Here is a 19829-nt window from a genome sequence, read left to right as displayed (position 1 = left end):
TGGTAACAGCTCTTTTAGAATTTGTCTAGCAAGTTTTCTAGTCTGTACCCAAAAACCTCAATTAAAAAAGGAACAAAGTATTTAATTACCTCATAGTTCTCTAAGACATTATGTATCATTAAATATTATATACTATTCATAGCTGTTTTTATCCTTTTGTGTAATCCCAGCAATTGGGGTAAGTATAGTGCAGTCAGTACAACTACAATAACATTTAACAGGGTTTAAATAATAACTTCGACATTTTAGGAAATAGTTACTAAAATGAGATGTTTCTTTTAAAAAATTAGACCACATTTAATAATGAGGATGTGATCATCCTATTTTGGGGGGAATTTATGAAAAACAAAATGATGAAATTGCCCTTTTCTGGTTATGTTTGTTGCTTTGTGTTGCCTTTCCTCTCTGCAACCTCCATGCTCTACAGCACTGGGGAAGCTAGGGAAAACCAGGCAGCCAGGAAGACGGAACCAACTTCCCACTCTTAGAAATCACCCTCCACATCTGTGAGGACTCAAAGTAAAAGAAAAATGAAAAGTCCAGGATCAACAGCAAGTCGTCACTCAGCAATCTTAGGGAGTTTTCACAGCATGAGAGGGAAGGAAGGGATAGTAGCCAAAATAGCCAGTGAGTGATGATGAAGAACAAAGGGAGGGTTAAGGGATTACTGACCTCAGATAGACAGTTGGTTGAATGAAGACGGGGCACAATTCAGAGGTTAAGATGTCTGAGAGTAGAACTGCTAGTTGTCCCATGCATTACCACTTTTTTAAAAATAATATTTTTTCTTGATAAAAAAAAAAGTTTGAAAGGTTTTTTTTGCAAATTATAAAACAATGCAATAAAACAAATACAGAATGCAAGCATCATTGCCACCCCCCATTTTGTATACTTCTTGCCCTTGTATTTTCTATCAGAGTTCTGGCAGGAAACAGAAGACCTGCTTACGTTAGGAAAAACAAAAATGAAAACATGAGATGGTTTGCTTTCAAAGGAGCTCGTTGGAAAGGCGGAGCTGAATGTAAGGGATCCCGAAGTGGAAGAGCTGTCACCGAAAGAGATGAGGTGAAGGGTTCTACGAAGCTAGAAGGAGAGAAAGTCATGTGGAACAGGATGCTTTGTGGGAGCATTAAGCCCTCCAACTTTCAGAGACACAGCCAGCATAAGACTCTCTCTCACGGGGAAAGAATCAGGATTGTCAATACCTTGAGCTCTCATTTATCTTCCTCCAGTTTTCTATGGGGCCTCTGCATTGACGGAACCCAGCAGTAAGCCAGAGGACTTGGAAATCTATTAAGGTTATCCTGTGAGTTTGAGGGAGTCTCCAAGACGAACTTTCATTCAAAAACATTGCTGAAAGTACTCACAGAATGCAGCAGAACTGTAATACTCATGGTTATGGTTTATTACACTAAAGGATGCAGGTCAAAATTAGCAAAGGGAAGAGGCACGGAGGCACATGGAACAAAGTTGAGAAGGCGCCTGGGGTAGAGCGTCCAGGTGTCCTCTCCCAGTGGAGTCATGTAGATGGCATTAACTACTTCTAGCAATGATGTGTTACACTATACAGATAAATTGCCTATGAAGAAAGCCCATTTGAGCTTTGGTGTCCAGAGTTTATATTAAAAGTTGGCCACTTTTATATAGATGACGGCTTTGTGGTTGAACTCAGTTGCTAGTGCCTCCAGACGTTGAGCTGTTACTGTGGCCTACCCTATAACACTATTACCATAAACACTCTGGCATGTCCCTGTCACCCCCAGGTAAACAAAGACATTCTTATCAGGGAGGACATTCCAAGTGCTTAGAGATGACCTCCCAAGAGTTAGGAGGACAGGGACAAATCTTTCTTTGCACAGAGTTAAATCTTTACTTCACACACTGATATAATTCAGTAAGAATGGTTGCCTATCTAAGTTATGGGGCCCAGTGCAAATAAAAAATTACAGCACCTGTTCAAAAATTATTACAATTTCAGGAAGGTGACAAAAGAGTGTTAAACCAAGAGTGAGGGCCTTCTGAGCATGGGGACATGTGAACAACTGCACAGTTTATATGCTCAAGGAACCAACCTTGCAGGTCAGCATCTGCTATGGTTTGGATATATTTTGTTTGGCCCTGCCAAGTCTCATGTTGAAATGTTATCCCCAGTGTCAGAGGTGGGAGCCTGGTGGGAGGTGTATGGCTCGTGGAAGCAGATCCCTCATGCATGGCTTGGTGCCATTCTCATGGGAATGAGTGAGTTTTCACTCTTAGTTCCTGCAAGAACTGGTTGTTGAAAAGAGCCGGGCATCTTCTCCCCTCTCTCTCTCTCTTTCTCTCTCTCTCTCTCTCTTCCTCTCTGTCACCATGTGATCTGTGCACATGCCTGCTCCTATTCACTTCTGCCATGAGTGGAAGCAGCTTGAGGGCCTCCCCAGAAGCACCATGATTCTTGCACAGCTTGCAGAACTGTGAGAAACATACATCTCTTTTCTTTATAAATTACTTAGTTTCCGGCATTCCTTTATAGCAACACAAATAAACTAAGAGAACCTCCATCAGACAAAGACCAGTGAGGATAAGGATGGAAAAGTTATATGGGGAGTAGGACAAACGGAAGCTATCTTACTCACCTAAGTGATGCACACACATGGTTTTTGAAATTTTTCTACTATGAAACTTTAAACATATACAAAATATAACAATAGACTTGGTGTGGTGGCTCACTCCTGTAATCCTAGCACTTTGGGAGGCTGAGGCAGGAGGATCACGAGCCCAGGAGTTGGAGGTCATCCTGGACAACCTAGTGAGACCTTGTCTCTACAAAAAAATTTTTAAAAATTGGCAAGGCATAGTGGTGCACGCTTGTAGTCCCAGCTACTTGGGAGGCTGAGATGGGAGGATTGCATGAGCCTAGGAATTTGACACTGTAGTGAGCTATTATCATGCCACTTTACTCCAGCCTGGATGACAGAGTAAGACTTTGCCAAAAAAAAAGACTTAAAAAATAGAACAAGAGTATACCCGATGTACCCATCATCGAGTTTATAAATTATCAACTCATAGCCAGTCTTTTATTCATCTGTACTTCTACCTACTTGTTCACCTCATATTTCCAAACAAATCCCAGACTCTAGATTGTTTTAATCTATAAATATATGTCTTCCAATGTATCTTGTTAAAAGATAAGAACCATTTCAAAAAACATGTGAGCAATTGTGTTGTGAAACTGAGAAAACAGTAAAAATATGTGTAGTTTTTAACATAACCGTAGATTTTGAGTATTTTTCATGAATTTGAAAACCATCTAAAACCTCATACTTAGGGACTGCTTACTATTTCATTTATTTATTTGTTTGCATTTAAGTCACTTCCTTTAAAACCATAGTTTAAATAATGCTAGGATGACTTCTTTTGATTGCATCCAAGGTTACTTCCTTAGCATAGATATCTTGAATGGGAAATTGACTCAAGGGATATTGATACATATTTTAAAATTGCTTTCTGGAGACCTAAAGTTGTTTTTCAATTTAAGAAAAAATTTGGGTTAGTCTCTTTGTGGTTCCATTTATCTGCTAATTGGGCATATCTGCACTCATTTATTTGGTGCTAAGTGCTATAGGGGATTGCACAGGGTGAAGGAATAAGCCCCTGCTTTTGAAATGTTTATAATCTATTAAAGTAGACAAACTATCTACAAATAGCAGTATAGTAAGCAAATATTCTATGAACCTCCAGGAAGAAATAGGAAAGTATTCTAGGAATTTCGAGTGATTAAAAAGCATTCCAGTTAGAATTATCAACATGGTTGTTGCAAGGATCAAACATACACTATATATCAAGCAAGTTGAAAAAATGAAAATATATTCACATGTGTTAGATCTATTTGGTAAACAGCTACCTGAGTTTAGAATCCTTATTATTATTATTATTATTTTAACTTTCATCTGTTCAATTACTGGAAAAAAAGTAAAATACTCAAAGGAGCTTGCTGTTTTGCTTCCAAAGGGCAAGCCAGGGACCCAAATAAAAACCATATATGTTCAAGGAACAATAGAAATAGTATAAGGCTATGTGATATGGTTTGGCACTGTGTCCCTGCACAAATCTCAACTCAAATTGTAATCCCAATGTGTCGAGGGTGGGACCTGGTGAGAGGTAGTTAGATTACGGGTGGGCAGTTTCTCCTATGCTGTTCTCATGATAGTGAGTTCTCACAAGATCTGATGGTTTAAAAGTGACACTTACCCCTTCACTCCCTGTCTCCTGCCACTACATAAGACATGTCTTGTTTCGCTTCACCTTCTGCCGTGATTGTAAATTTCCTGAGGCCTCCCCAGCCATGCAGAACTGTGAGTCAATCAAACCTCTTTTCTTCATAAATTACCCAGTCTCAGGTAGTATCTTTATAGCAGTGTGCGAATGGACTAATACGCTATGTCTGTTTGACTGCTCTTATCTACAAATTCAGTCCCAGAAGTTAAGCAAACGTAAGCAAGCCATTTTCTGTCACGATGACATTATGTGTGTGTTTGACTGAATAGATCACTTCTAACAGTTGTTTGGGCATTTTTACCACCTTCTTAATTGCATGCAAATTGATACTTACGGAAAAATACAGAATAACAGTGATACAAGGCAGGTGAGTCCCAAAATTGGAGCTTAGCTCAGGAGGGTTCTTGGCTTTGTCCAGGAAACAATTCAATGGTAAGTTGGTGGTGTTAGACAGCAGCTTTGATAGAAGCAGCAGAGCACAGCAGCAGTAGAGGTCCTGCTCCTTGTGGAGAAGGGCTACCCCATAGACAAGGCACCCAGAGTAGCAGGTCAGAGGCAGTACTGTAGTCGTATTTGTACCCACTTTTAATTATGTGCAAATTAAGTGGCAGGTTATCCAGAAATTTCTAAAAAGCAGGTGGTAATTTCTGGGTGTTGCCATGGAAAGGTGCGGCAATTCCTAGGTGTTGCCATGGCAATGGTAAACTATCATGGTGCTGATGGGCATATCCTAGGGGGAGGTGTTTTCCGTGCCTCTTCCCTGTTTCAACCAGCCTTTAATCTTATCTTGTGTCAAGTCTCACCTCATACCTCAACAGGTTAAGAACAAATAAAAAAGTTCAGCTAGTAAAGTCTTAGGTGCATTTCTGCTCACAGAGAAAAGTTCCAATACATACGACGACTGATGATGTGAAATCTGTCTCATGTCTGATAACCTTTCCTGAAGAAAATTTGATTCCCCAGGAATCTTTTAAGAGACCTCGATCACATCCTTTTCCTTACACATTCTTAGAAGATAATAATCAAATACTTCCCATAGCTAGAGAAAACAGACACAGCTCACAAGATATCATAGAGTTCAACAGTTGTTAATAAATAGTGATAAATAATTAAACTTTTTCTTAAAGAAAATGGACAGATCCCACAAGAAGACTGAATTTATTCATTGGGAGGCAATTTTGTATGCCAGTGAATGTGGGAAAGGAAACCCTCCAACTGAATCGATCTACCGGTCTCTGGCTTGTTGTTTTGTCTTATCCATATTTCTTTTTGTAAAGGGAAAATTCTCTTGATTTTTATATAGTTTTATTAAGATATAATTCATATGCTATACAATCCATCCATTCAAAGCACACAGGTCAATAGTTTATAGTGTATTTGTAGAGCTGTGCAGCCATCCACGTTACTTTTATGAACCATTATTATCTGCACCTACAGGTTAATGAAGTTACCGTTGCCTCCAGGATTTTCTTTAAAAAACATGCTTCTTCTAATAAATCAAAAATTCTCAGGCAATATAATACATAGGATTCCCTGGCATGGTGAAAAAGAGGTCACTGGATGGCAGAGCATTTTGACAAAACCATCTTGATACCCTTCAACTTAGTTGTTGTATTGCACTCATTATTGTTAGAGTAGCATTTTATTTTAAAGGATAACATTGCAACATCAAATTTTAACCTATTAACTTCTCACAATGACCTGACAAGGGGCCCATTGTAACACTACAATAGCAATCTGTTTACAATAATTTTATTTTTCTGAAATAAACAAAAAAGGCAGCCAAAGCTCTATAGCCTCACTTTCTTGAGAAGCCAACAGCTACGATGAAGCTATTTGATACTTATATTTGTTTTATTTTGTAATGGAACTTTAAAAGAATATGTGAGATAATCTTTATTAGCAGACTTTGCAAGAGTTTATATTTGTAGGATTGTGTTTATTTGTTTCTGGTTTTTTTTGTTGTTGTTATCTTACTTGTATGAGAGCTTGTATGCTTCTGAGGCTGTATGAGTCCATGTGTGTTTTTAAAGAAGTCATTTTAAGAGACTTGGGAAGTGACAGAATGTTAGTTACAGAATGATTCCAGTCAGCATGGAGAAAAGGTGAAAATAGTTTTGGTCTTTACCAGGAATAACAGCTACAATTTAAAAAAATGCAACACTTGAATTTTACCTCCTTGAGAAAGGTATTTTAATCCTTAAACAACATTTTCCTCACATACTAAAAAATAGATCTCTATTTTAAAATATTATCTCTGATTTAACTAAAGTAGAGCATCTTAATGTTTTCATATAAGTATCCAAATTAGTCCTAGGATAATTCTGAAAAATTTTCAAATACATTAATCTTTTATAAATTGCTAATACTTTGATGGTTTATAAATTAAACAAAGTAGATTCACTTCTTAAACTAAACTTGTTGGATCCATTATAAAGTTTCCTGTTGCATGACATATATATACACATGCACATATACATACATAATTTATAATATGTGTAATTAAAACTCAATTTTATTTTAAAATTTAAAACAAATTTTAAAAAGATATATATATGTGTGTGTGTATATATATATATTTTTTTCCCAGTTTTTCTGAAAAAGAGCCTATATGTTTATCTATAAATAACCTAAGTGGAGTTGGAGCATGTACCAGAATCTCTAAATTCAATATGATGCTTACCAGCATGGTAAACCTGCTTTTATAAAATGGTTCAGGCTTCTTTTTTTTGTTTGTTTTGAGACGGAGTCTCGCTCTGTCGCCCAGGCTGGAGTGCAGTGGCCGAATCTCAGCTCACTGCAAGCTCTGCCTCCCGGGTTCACGCCATTCTCCTGCCTCAACCTCCCGAGTAGCTGGGACTACAGGCGCCTGCCACCTCGCCTGGCTAGTTTTTTGTATTTTTTAGTAGAGACGGGGTTTCACCGTGTTAGCCAGGATGGTCTTGATATCCTGACCTCGTGATCCGCCCGTCTCGGCCTCCCAAAGTGTTGGGATTACAGGCTTGAGCCACCACACCCGGCCGGTGCAGGCTTCTTAAATTCAACACTTCCCTTATTCTGCAAAATGATGTGTTTCTCTTTATTACATATAGCAAATGCACCCCAGATCGGAAGATGTGACTTCAAAGTTTGGATGTTAAAATTAACATTGCATAAGTTGGCCTTATTTGATTTTTTTGCCTCCTCTTTGAAACTACTTCCATGCCAGATCTTTCCTCCTCCCTCACTGTAGTAGATTAATTGCATTAGTGGTTGTAATCCACTGACCATCTTTGTTTCTGTGTCCTTGTCCAGTTCTGGTCTGGGGCCCGCCAGGTGACTTGCTTTGGTCAATGAGATGATTGGAGTCACATCAAGGCAAGCAGAAGCAAGAAATGATGTGAACATGTTTCCTCTCGTGTGCTTGCACTTCCTCCACTGACATAAAAAAAAGTGTTCCAAGCTAGAGGATGAGACATCTATATGATAGAGCCAGCTTGCCACAGCTGAGGCCATCACAAATCAATCAATAGTCATCTGATCCCCAGAAATGTGAAAGCTCAGTCAAAAATCAGCAGAGGCACCTAGATAACCAAACCAGTCTTGTGAGCAGCAAACACTTACTGCTGTATCCTTCTGAGGTTTTGTGGATGCTAGCAATTGAGCAGTATCATGGCACTAGAACAATACTGACATACTAACCTAAGGCACCCTTTCAAGAAATTGATTGTATTTGCAACTTACACAACTTGGCCAATACTTACCTTTGTGCAATCTGAAACTTAGAGAAAAGGTCTTTACCTCTCAGATCCTTAATTTCCTCATCTATAAAATAAAATAACTGAACCACATCAGCTTCATGGTCACTTGTACATCTGTATTATTTGATTGATTGATTTTAAAGGTGATGACTTATTTTAAATGTACCTTTAGATGCCTTATGCAAAAGTAAATTTATAGTTCTATATTGCTGGCACATTCCTGAGCTATTTGGGGTATTTTTTTCCACTAAAACTTACTTACATAGAGCTCCCCCACCCCAATGCCCATTGTACACTCCCACCACTATAGACAGAGAGGCAGTATTGGTGGTGGTTAATCTTGTTTCCCCTAGAGCAAAACATCCTTTCTTCATTGCCCAGCTTAGAGCTGTGTAAACTTGGGCAAGTCCCATCAGGTCTCACTGTCTTCCTCAGGTAATGCTGCTACTTACCTCAGTGGTTTGCTTTAAAAAAGTGAATGAGCTCATCTGTTTTATTTAATACATGCATTAAGAATTTATAATGGTGCCTGGAACACCTAATATAATTACAGTTTAGCTATTGGAATAGTGATCCTTCCAATTCCCCTGGCTTAAAGATTTTGCTTAGGAACTAAAATAGTTTCTTGTCTGAGTAGGAAGTGTGCATTTTTCATAGGACCACATTTACAGGAGCGTGATCAAGATTGGAGGCCTGTTTCACCAGGAATGATACCGTGAGGCATAAATAAATCACACACTATTATTACCCACACTGAGAGCTGCCATAGCAGATTTTAAAAGAGCCACGGTCAAATCTCTCCTAGGTCAGAAGGAGGCAGTCTGACATAGTTCAAAGAACAAAGAAAACCAGAAGTTGAAAGATCTAGGTTTTATTTCTAGTTACACATTTACTTCTGTTCAGTTAGATATTGCTACTTATACCCCTTACTGATTTGCAATGGACTCTGATGTGTCTGGACAAGTCACTTAATTTCATTGAATTGCTATTTTATCATCTATAAAAGTGAAAATAAGCTGTTGTAAAAGTCCCATTGAGATATTGATAATATGCTTCTCCAGTCTACCAGCCCTGTGCTTCTTAAACCCAGTGGCCTTGGAAGTATTAGAGTGCATTGTAAAAATACAGCTTCCACCAGAGTCGAATTTAGTCTATCTACATTGTAGAGGTAAGAAAACCTGCATTTTTAATAAGATAGTTAGAATGTGGTTTACGGACCACACTTTGAGACTCACTTTGCTGCTTCCCTTCTTTGCTTTGTGGAAACATGAATGACATCTGCCATTCCTTGTCTGACATGGTAATGTGCCAATCCAAAAAGATGATGACTGAGAAGGCACTTTGAGTACAGTAAAGCTCTAGAAACATTCATTACTCTTCTTGTTAAATAAATGCTAAATGCCCCCAAGCTCCCCAGGTCGTGCAGAGCGCTGACTCCTTACTTAAGCAATAGGGCTTTAGGATGTCTCTAAGCAGAGTTTGTGAGCTGATGAATGGATTCTTATATTGCTCTCAGGAGGCTACATGGGAATGAGACTAAAGGTGGCACCAGCCTCTCTAAAAGAAAACACTTTTCCTACTGGGTTTGTGTTTGACCTCCTCTGCATGCCCCATCTCTTTGGATGCTCACAACCACCATGTTATATAAGAACGGTGTCTTGTCGGTGTTTGATTCCAATCTGCTTTCAAATACCTGGGTGCTTTGTATTTCCTTCTGGGAAAGGAAAAATCAAACTAATCAGGAAAGTACTGCTTCGGAGCCTAGGATACTTTCAGAGATTTCTAGGGTGCTACAGGGTTTCACCCAGACGAACATGGGTCAATTTTAATCGCATAGGTCGGGATGAAGCTTGTATGGATAAAATAACACCATACAAATAGTAACGCTAACCCTTCATATAGCTGAGTTGTGGATAACGAAGGCAAGTGAGGCACCTGAGGTTCTTGGATGAGGATGCTTCTAGCCTCTTAACATTTTTTCCTTTATCTCTGTTTTCTTCTCTTCACCGTTCTTGTTCTCTGTAATTCTCATTTGTGTCGTCAACTTTGTCTTCATGTCGTTACTCTTTCTTTGTTTTCAGCTCTCCTATTATTTCCTTTCTTCTTAGCATTTATTTTGTCTCCCGTAGACTTGCCTCACTCTTCTGTCCATCTCTCACATCCCCTCCGTTCTCCTGCTCACTCCCTCCCCCACCAACTCTCAGAACTCCACACTGATTTTACAACTCCCCTGACAGGTCTGAAGTTTATTGAAGGGTGAGGGAGGGCACGTCCAGCCTCAGGTTGGGGAAGGGGGTGGTGGTTTCCTCCGTGGGGTTCCTCAGTCATCGCGAAAAGGGCAGACAGCTTTCTGGCTCCCGTCTGTCGAATCCCAATCAGAGGACCGTGTGCTGCTGTGGGTGTCTAAAAGCCACCTTTGGGCATAAAGGATAATAAAAACCTTCAGTCAGACATTCGAGGCAGTGTTCCAAACTGCTAGCTGCCAACTCCCCAGTTAAGAGAGGTCTGGCTCCAAGCCTCTCAGATTAACCCCTTTCCCTCCAGATCTCCACGGACAGATTTCTGCTATGATGCCTAGCACTGAAGGAGGGAAAAAAGTGAAAAGTGTGTCGATGAAAGAGAACTTCAGGCAGAATCCAAATTTCAGTGTTGCAACATTTTACTCCGTTTGGACAACATGTGCTTCACTAAATAAGATGTTGTGAAAGGAGGGTGGTCAATGTGTTTGAAAGAAAAACATTGAAGGGTGGGACGCAGCTTTGCCTGGCTTTTTAACAGCCATGAGCTGCTTGATATTTTTGGCTTGGAGATATATATGTATGAGTGTGTGTGTGTGTGTGTGTGTGCACGCGCGTGGTTTTTTTTTTCTTTTTAAAAATATGAGGTATTAGGCTCTCTCCCAAAGCATATTCAAGTGAGGCTGCCTGTAAGCCACATACCTCTATTAGGGAAACTTGTCTTGCAAAAAAGAAAAAATAAATAAATAAATAAAAACGAAGGAAGGAAGGAAAGGGACTCCCTCCCTCTGACACACTCACCTACATCCTGGTGGCATTGTGGCTTATTGTCCTCTGTCTACCTCTCTATCTAGAAAGTAGGCTATCTACTTAGGCTACTTTCTAGCTCTATCTGCTTTGGAATGCTTATGCCTGGGCCAGTGGATTCACTCCACAACAGAGACCTTAAACATTAAATTTTAAACCTTAAACATGGATAAGGTCGTCTTATCCATGAGTTCTGCATCCCTGGATTCAAGCAACCATGGGTCAAAACTATTTTTAAAAATTGGGCTTCTACCGAACACGTCCAGACATTTTTTTCTTGTCATTATTCCCTAAACAATACGGTATAACAACTATTTATATAAAATTTACATGGTATTAGGTATTACAGGTAATCTGGAGATGACTTAAAATATAGAGGAGGGTGTGCATAGGTAATATGCAAATATTACTCCATTTTGTATCTAGAGTCACCATGAATTTTAGTATCTATGGGAGGTCCTGGAACCAATCCTTCATCCATACCAAGGGGTGGCTTTATATGGTTAAAAAAAACCTCAGGTCAAAAAAGTTAGAATGTAAGACAGAAAGACAGACATATAAGACTCAGAATTCACATAATGTTCCACTGGTGCTGCCATCTGCCTAATGGCCTGAGTTTGAATCTTAGCTCTGCAAGATGTTGGCTCTACTATTTAATTTCCATTTCTTCACTGGTTAAATGAGGATAATAGAATAGTAGAAACGACCTCACAGGGTTGTAACAAAGACTAAATGAGATAAAATGTGAAAATGTTCACCAAGTATCTGATGCAAATTAGTTCTCATAAACAACAGTTATTAAATGCTATTTATTATTACTATTATTATTATTATTATCATGATTAGCACAGTAACTATTCTTAGGTTCCTCAGAGGCCTATTGCTAGAGAATGGAGGAACAATTTCACTCCTAGACCGTTCCAGGTTGTAGTTTGATAAGCATCCTCCAGCTTAGAAGAAACATTTTTAAGTCCAGTCAATTGCCCACCATCCCTACAGTATTTTGACAGATTCTCTCTAGGTACCAATGTTCAATGAAGAAATTTTGTTTCTGCTTTCAGGGAATCAATATTCAGGGTGATTACAGAGGAAGCTCTCAATGGAGTTTTTGGCACAATTTGAAACAAATTCTTGTCCCAGGTTAAATTCAGACAATCACTACCCATTAATGGTCACATAAGGTAGGTTTTAGCTATCAAGAGAAGCACACCTTTGCACAAAAATATGTTTTGATCACCATTCAAGAGAAGATATAGGACTTAGGAATTTAAGTTGAAGATAGGGTAATTTTAAAAGAGACCTGTCTGTACTGGAATAAATTATTCTAACACAGAATCATCAGAACTACTTTTGTAGCAATATCTTAAAAATTGCCTAAAAAATGGGAATATTCAAGATTTTCTCCTTGTAAATCTTTAGCTAATTAAAAATTAATTTTAATTTTAATCTAGTTTATGACCATTGTACTCCTACTCCCAAATGTCCAAGACCTTTAACCTTTAAACCACAACTGGATTTCCTTCTTTGATTCTGAGGCAATGTCCTTGGGTCTCTTAACTATCCTTTGCCTTCTCAATGCCATCTGTTTTCATAAGAAAGATGGTGGTTTTACAAAAACATCCACATTTAGGTGTTACCCATCTTAGTTTTCCATTTGTACATTAGCAGGAGTTTTCATAACATCTTAGACCATGAATTTTAAAAGTGGGAGTATCTAATAATATCAAATTGAGAAAAAAATGGATATTTGTTGCAGAGACTTCTCGTTGGTAAGTGTCTAATATCAAATTGAGAAAAAAATGGATATTTGTTGCAGAGACTTCTCGTTGGTAACACAGAATATTTAACTGGGAATCTTGTTGCTTCTCTTTAAGACTACATTCACCAGCCTGCTGTGATGCTTGGTAAATCCAGATGACTAGGTTTTCATCAATGAAGTGTAGCAGAATTGCTTCCCCCAGATGGAATTGTCTCCTCTTTCTTGATGCCTGGAATGTGGATACAGGGGCTGTATCTCTAGCATACAACTTGGGGTTCAGCGACATGCTGAATGTGTTTATATCAATTATCTATTATAGCATAACAAACCTCTCCAATCTTACTCATGTAAAAATCAATCTATTTTATGATGTGTGAGGATTCTGGGGGTCAGGAATTCAAATACAGCACAGTGGGATGGCTTGTCTTTGACCTGTAAAGCTTTATAACGGCTGGGATTTAAACTGTGAAGTCTTGAATGACTAAGCACTGGAATTCCTTGGAGCGTTCTTTAATTAAAAGTCCAGTTCACTAAGATGATTTCGAGGCTGGGCTCAGTGAGGACAGTCAACCAGAACATCTATGCATGGGCTGTCCATGTGCTGAGGCGTCTCACAATGCTACAGAAAACCAGGCAAAGCTACACAGTCTTTAATAACCTAACTTCGGAAGTCACACAGCATTCTGTCTGCTCCACTCTACTTCTTACATGCAAATCACTGAGGCCAGCTCAGATTCAAGAGGACAGATGACTTTTCCCCACCTCTTTATTAGAAATGACCAAAGTTGTATGCAGAAGAGCATGTGGTGTGGGAATCACCTGTGGTAGTCATCACTGGAAACTTCAATGTGCCACCAGGGTGGAACACAATGATAGGAACGTGGGCCTCTGATAGCACTGCAGAGTCGCCATAACTGCTCTGAACTGCCAACTCACAGTGTGTGTGCGCCTGTGTAGTGTGTGTGTGTGTGTGTGTAACATAAAGACAGTGAGAGAGACTTTTATCCTATTTAAACTGTTGTTATTTTTATTTTATGTAATATGTAGGCAAACCAAATGCTAACTAATAGAGTGGTCAGCGACCTCAGATTTTACCACGTCAATAATCCATTCATGTACAGCACCGGCTCAAACATCAACTACCAAGGAAATTAATGTAAATTAGCAGGCAAAATTCAACACCAAATCCATTGCAGTCATTAGACTAATAGCCTTTGCTTTTGCTCCACTGATTCCATTTTTTAAAAAATTTCAGATATTTATCTTAGTGGAGAGCAGTAACTTCTCTGCTGAAATGACTTGGTGGTATTTCCCATCCAGGGGTGTTGCTGATGGTGTACCAGCACGTTCTGATCCCATTTTTGGAGCTGGAACAATCTAAACTTGTATAGAGAAAGTCTTCATGGGTTTTTGTTGGCATCGGAGAAGTCTAATTACACACACCCAAATACACAGGAGAGGAATGGAAGGCTTTTCCCCATTGACTTGGAAAAGTTGGTGGTTTTGACCTGCAGTGCTTGAATGAGAGATCCAGGCTAATTATGGGATTTTATGTTTAAACAGTTATTTTTCTACAGAACACTCATAGCACATTTGTAAGTTTAATTTTCTTTTGGATCTGTGCTTTTCATGGACTGTCTGCACAGAATTTTTTCAATTTAAGAAGGCACATCAGCTTTTATTCATCACGAATGGCCTTATGAATGATATGTTTGTGTTCTTAGGTAAAATAAAAAAGATTATTCTGGAATTATTTCAAAAATTATTTTGTAGTTGATTCTATCTGTTTTATTCTGTGCCCCTAAAGATAACCAACTTCTTTGTTTGAATCGCTTGTGCTGTTACACCTTCCTTTATAGTTTCATGAGGTCTGGCACCTACTTTATTTTAATAAGTGATATTTTTCTAGCATTTGCACAGTAAATATAGCTGATACTTAATATAAATAATAAATAGTGAGGTCTTGTTATTATTGTTACTGGTCTTCCTTTTTTTTTTTTTTTTTTTTTTTTTGAGATGGAGTCTCGCTGTCGCCCAGGCTGGAGTGCAGTGGCCGGATCTCAGCTCACTGCAAGCTCCGCCTCCCCGGTTTGGCCATTCTCCTGCCTCAGCCTCCCGAGTAGCTGGGACTACAGGCGCCCACCACCTCGCCCGGCTAGTTTTTTGTATTTTTTAGTAGAGACGGGGTTTCACCATGTTAGCCAGGATGGTCTTGATCTTCTGACCTCATGATCCGCCCATCTCAGCCTCCCAAAGTGCTGGGATTACAGGCTTGAGCCACCGCGCCCGGCGTGGTCTTCCTTTTTAAACTCAGAGCAGATCTAGTTCACTCTTTTGTTATAGTGAACTTATATAAATTATTTCAGTGTTTTAGCAAAGAGATAAATATCATTGACACACTCTACCTATCAGATCTAGAATAATTCTGACATATTTGGTATTCTGATATATTTTGAATTGATTACTAGATCTCAGGAAGAAGCATCAGAGAATCTCCAAATTCTATTAATATAGGGAATGGAAATTTTAAATATCTTTCCAAACTAGGGCGTGCTATTTTTTTCTAAGTCACAAAGGGGCTCGCTCTGCAAGTGGCTGGATTATTGTCCCTGAAATCAACATGGAAGGGGGGAAAAAAAACAGGAAAAACTGACAATATGCAGTATGCAATCTCACTTCATCCCTCCTCTCTTCTTGTCTTCTTTTCTCTTCCTTCCCATAACTCCCTTTTGCTTACTTTATTTAACCTTTCTTCCTTATATTCTTATATTTCCCTTCTAGAATTAAGAAAAAGCTTTTATTTTCTTCTTTTTAAAAACATGACACTAAAGACATTTTCAGAGTAATGAGTGAAGACTATTCAGAAATATGTTGACTAAAAAGTGAAAGTTCTTCCCCACAATGCTCCATTTCCCAATCCCACTCCTCTCTTAGGGGTAACCACTTTTAAGAGTTGGTTGTGCACTTTTCTAGATATCTCCTTTTGCATTTACATAAATACATGTTAGGTGGGAATGGTTTTCGGAAAGGGAAATCAGGAGGGAATTATGGGGATATTCATTGTAAAGAAGGAGGCAGCATCACGTTGAATTAGTGTAGATAAGATCAACAAGATTTTTTAAAATACAGAATTAAAACAAGAGTAGAAACCATCCAGGGAATAGTTTGCATTCTTTTAACTACATATGCTAGGACAGACAAAAGCAAGCAAGGGATTTGACCCAAATAGGGTAAAATGCTTAGGAAGGCCACCAACTGCATAATCCATTCCCCTTTGGTCTAGCTTTGAGTCTTGCAGTTTACAGTAATCGCATTCTAGTTAGATAAACCACATACAAATGCAGCGAACAGTAACCGGATGAGGGCACAGTCACACACTCTGGTTATCACATTCCTTTCTTTCTTTCCTCTCATCCTTCTCACAGAAATTTCAACCAGTAAAATATATATATATATATATATTTTTGTGTGTGTGTGTGTGTGACGGAGTCTTGCTCTGTCGCCCAGGCTGGAGTGCAGTGGCCGGATCTCAGCTCACTGCAAGCTCCGCCTCCCGGGTTCACGCCATTCTCCTGCCTCAGCCTCCCGAGCAGCTGGGACTACAGGCGCCCGCCACCTCGCCCGGCTAGTTTTTTGTATTTTTTAGTAGAGACAGGGTTTTACCGGGTTAGCCAGGATGGTCTCGATCTGCTGACCTCGTGATCTGCCCGTCTCGGCCTCCCAAAGTGCTGGGATTACAGGCTTGAGCCACCGTGCTCGGCCTAAAATTTTTTATTATTAGGGAATGGGGAATCCTACCCCACTCTCCAGAGGAAATCCTATTATGTGATAATCTCCCCACTTCTTGCATATTCCTGAGCAGATTAAAAGGAATTCATGGTCAAAATCAGGAAGAGATCACCAGAGGAGTGTCTGCATTAGAGGACTCCCTTTGCTCATGAACCACAGTGTTCAAATAAAAAATTATCTGCTCCCATTTTCATAAAATTAAAAATTGGTTACCTCAGAGACCTAGATGGTTTAGAAACATCATTGTTCTAATTCCATGTATATTTGGTAATTTGTGGCAGGAGTCATCAGCTAAAATGAGTAAGGGCATCTCATTCTACTGAAAATGGTCAATTATGTTTTGTTAATGGAAAAATATGCCTACACTTTTGTTCACAGACACAAGCTTATGCAGATAGGTAACAGATAACCCGGATCACAATTTCTTTGTCTTCATGAGGTAGTGTGTTAGTTTTAATATACAACAACCGTGACCTTAATTGTAAATGAAGATGAATATCTATATCTATGTACATAAATGAGTAGATAAGTCTATTTATATAAATAGAGATATAGCTAGAGGTAGATGAATTAGATAGAGATAGGTATACAGAGAGATGATTAGATATATGATGGATAAATAGATAATATAAATGGTCTGTCTACTGGAGAAAGACATTTTTAAATATACTTCTTCCACACTTGGGATTTTTCCTTTTGATTTTTTAATCTCTCAATATAAATTTTCATCTACAAACAAAGAAACTGTTAAAGAAAGGTCCCTATTTTATAGCTTGATACAATGATATCAGCCAGGATATATTTTTAGAAACCTTTATTGAAAAGGTGATCGGGGGCCAGGCGCGATGGTCATGCCTGTAATCCCAGCACTTTGAGAGGCCAAGGCGGGCGGATCACGAGGTCAGGAGATCGAGACCATCCTGGCTAACACGGCGAAACCCGTCTCTACTAAAAAATACAAAAAATTAGCTGGGCGTGGTTGCGGGCACCTGTAGTCCCAGCTACTCGGGAGGCTGAGGCAGGAGAATGGCGTGAACCTGGGAGGCGGAGGTTGCAGTGAGCCGAGATCGAGGAGCCACTGCACTCCAGCCTGGGCAACGGAGCAAGGCTCCATCTTAAAAAAAAAAAAAAGAAAGAAAGAAAGAAAAAGAAAATGTGATTGGGGAAATTATCATTGATCTCCCATAAATGTGCCAGGCACTATGCCTGTATGTGTCATATGTGCTGTCTCTCCGATCCACTTACTGTTGGGTGGAAATTATTAATATTCTTTTACCAGAGAGTAAATTATGATTCTGTGAATTAAATTAACTTGCCCAAGGTCACGGGCTAACAAGTGATAGAACAGGATTTGAAATCAGGACTTTGTGTCACCAATGTTCGTGCCTTTTTTCACACCATGCTTTGAAAGACTTAACACAGACTCAAACAAAACAGAAAACAATACATCTGAGTGTCCAAAATGCATGATATTGTGACCAAAAGCTATGAGATAACCTCAAACTAGGAGGAATTGTCACATGCAAGAGAACGTACAATCTGAATTGCACCTCGTTAATTTAAAACACTAACATGATCAAGGATGTCATATGAATATTCAGGGAATAACAATGAGATAAATATATTCTGGACGGGGAAATGAGGACACACAAATGGCCAAATGCTGGTCTACACCTGCTTTGGATTCCCTCAGCCTAACATACCTCCTGGGCCCTCATGTCCTCACAAAGTAATAGGCATTCATTATTGTATTTTGAAAGCCAGAGATGGTGGAAGGGCATGTTTGGATCTGAGTGGTACATTGTCCCAGTGACACTCACGTGCCACTTTTAATTATCTCAGTCTCGTGTGTCTAAGGAATTGTTTTGAAGCACAGATTTCATCCAGAAGATAACAAGCAAAGGCCAGTGCTGGCCTCTATCACTTTATGAAGCAGTGGCTCACTTGATAATGGACCATCTTGAGTTTGATTCTCACTGGTTCCTGCTTCACTTCTTGCTGCTTTCACTCCACCATCCTAGATTACACCTCCTTAACAAGCATTCAGCTCCTAATATTTGCCTCAGGCTCGATTTTCTGTGGAACCAGGGCCAAGTAGAAGATTCCCTAGAAGAGAGGTTTCCTGATCTATACATTCATAGAATATGAAAAAAAACTTCTGCAAATTATAGTTGTAAGTGGTCATTTTATAAAGGAGGACATTGAAAAAGTTAAGGCTTTAACATCTTGCTCAAAGTCCAAGGACTTGAACTCCAAATCTCCTTGATTCCAATTCTAACATATTTTATGCCATGTCTAAATGTGTTGCATCAGAATCACTTGGTGGTTTAACTTAATGTAATTTAATTTCCTGTACCTGAATATTACCCCAGGAATCTTGAAACAAAATGGAGTGGGTGGGGGGCCTTAGTCTTTATTTTTATCAAGAACTCATGTTGATCCCAATAAATAATAATCTTCAGAGACAGTAGTCCAATGAGAAACATATCAAAAGCAAAACAAATAATATAAAGCAATTTTATGAATGAAAATCCCATGTAAAAATATATTTCATTTTGTGGGGTCCCCACTCATGTAAAAACTCACACTTTCTAATTACATGTGGCTTATTTAGAAGGGTAGCATTTTCAGTGTAATATAACTCTAGGTTCTTAACTGAATGTGATGCATTATGCTGATGTTCTTTTAAAATGGAAAAAAGTATCTCATGCCAGTTAGAATGGTGATCATTTAAAAAGTCAGGAAACAACAGACGCTGGAGAGGATGTGGAGAAATAGGAATGCTTTTACACTGTTGGTGGGAGTGTAAATTAATTCATTGTGGAAGACAGTGTGGTGATTCCTCAAGGACCTAGAACCAGAAATAACATTTGACTCAGCAATCCCATTACTGGGTATATATCCAAAGGATTACAAATCATTCTACTATAAAGACACAAGCACACGTATGTTTACTGCAACACTGTTCACAATAGCAAAGACTTGGAACCAACCCAAATGCCCGTCAGTGATAGACTACTGGATAAAGAAAATGTGGCACATATACATCATGGAATACTATGCAGCCATAAAAAGGATGAGTTTGTGTCCTTTGCAGGGACATGGATGAAGCTGGAAACCATCATTCTCAGCAAACCATCACAAGAACAGAAAACCAAACACCCCCATGTTCTGTCTCATAAATGAGAGTTGAACAATGAGAACACATGGATACAGGGAGGGGAATAGCACACACCGGGA

At 39.0% G+C, this 19829-nt stretch overlaps 1 non-coding gene across 1 annotated transcript; it reads left to right on the top strand.

Moving 5' to 3' along the window:
• On the top strand, window positions 1-60 carry LOC116271119. Its single transcript, XR_004179559.1, has one exon. It is a non-coding gene; the product is annotated as a U7 small nuclear RNA (small nuclear RNA).
• The last annotated feature ends 19769 nt before the right edge of the window (window positions 61-19829 follow it).

This window comes from Papio anubis, chromosome 17, assembly GCF_008728515.1.
Source record: "Papio anubis isolate 15944 chromosome 17, Panubis1.0, whole genome shotgun sequence".
In the NCBI taxonomy this organism is placed as follows: Eukaryota; Metazoa; Chordata; class Mammalia; order Primates; family Cercopithecidae; genus Papio; species Papio anubis.
This window is presented reverse-complemented; position numbering and strand designations above follow the sequence as displayed.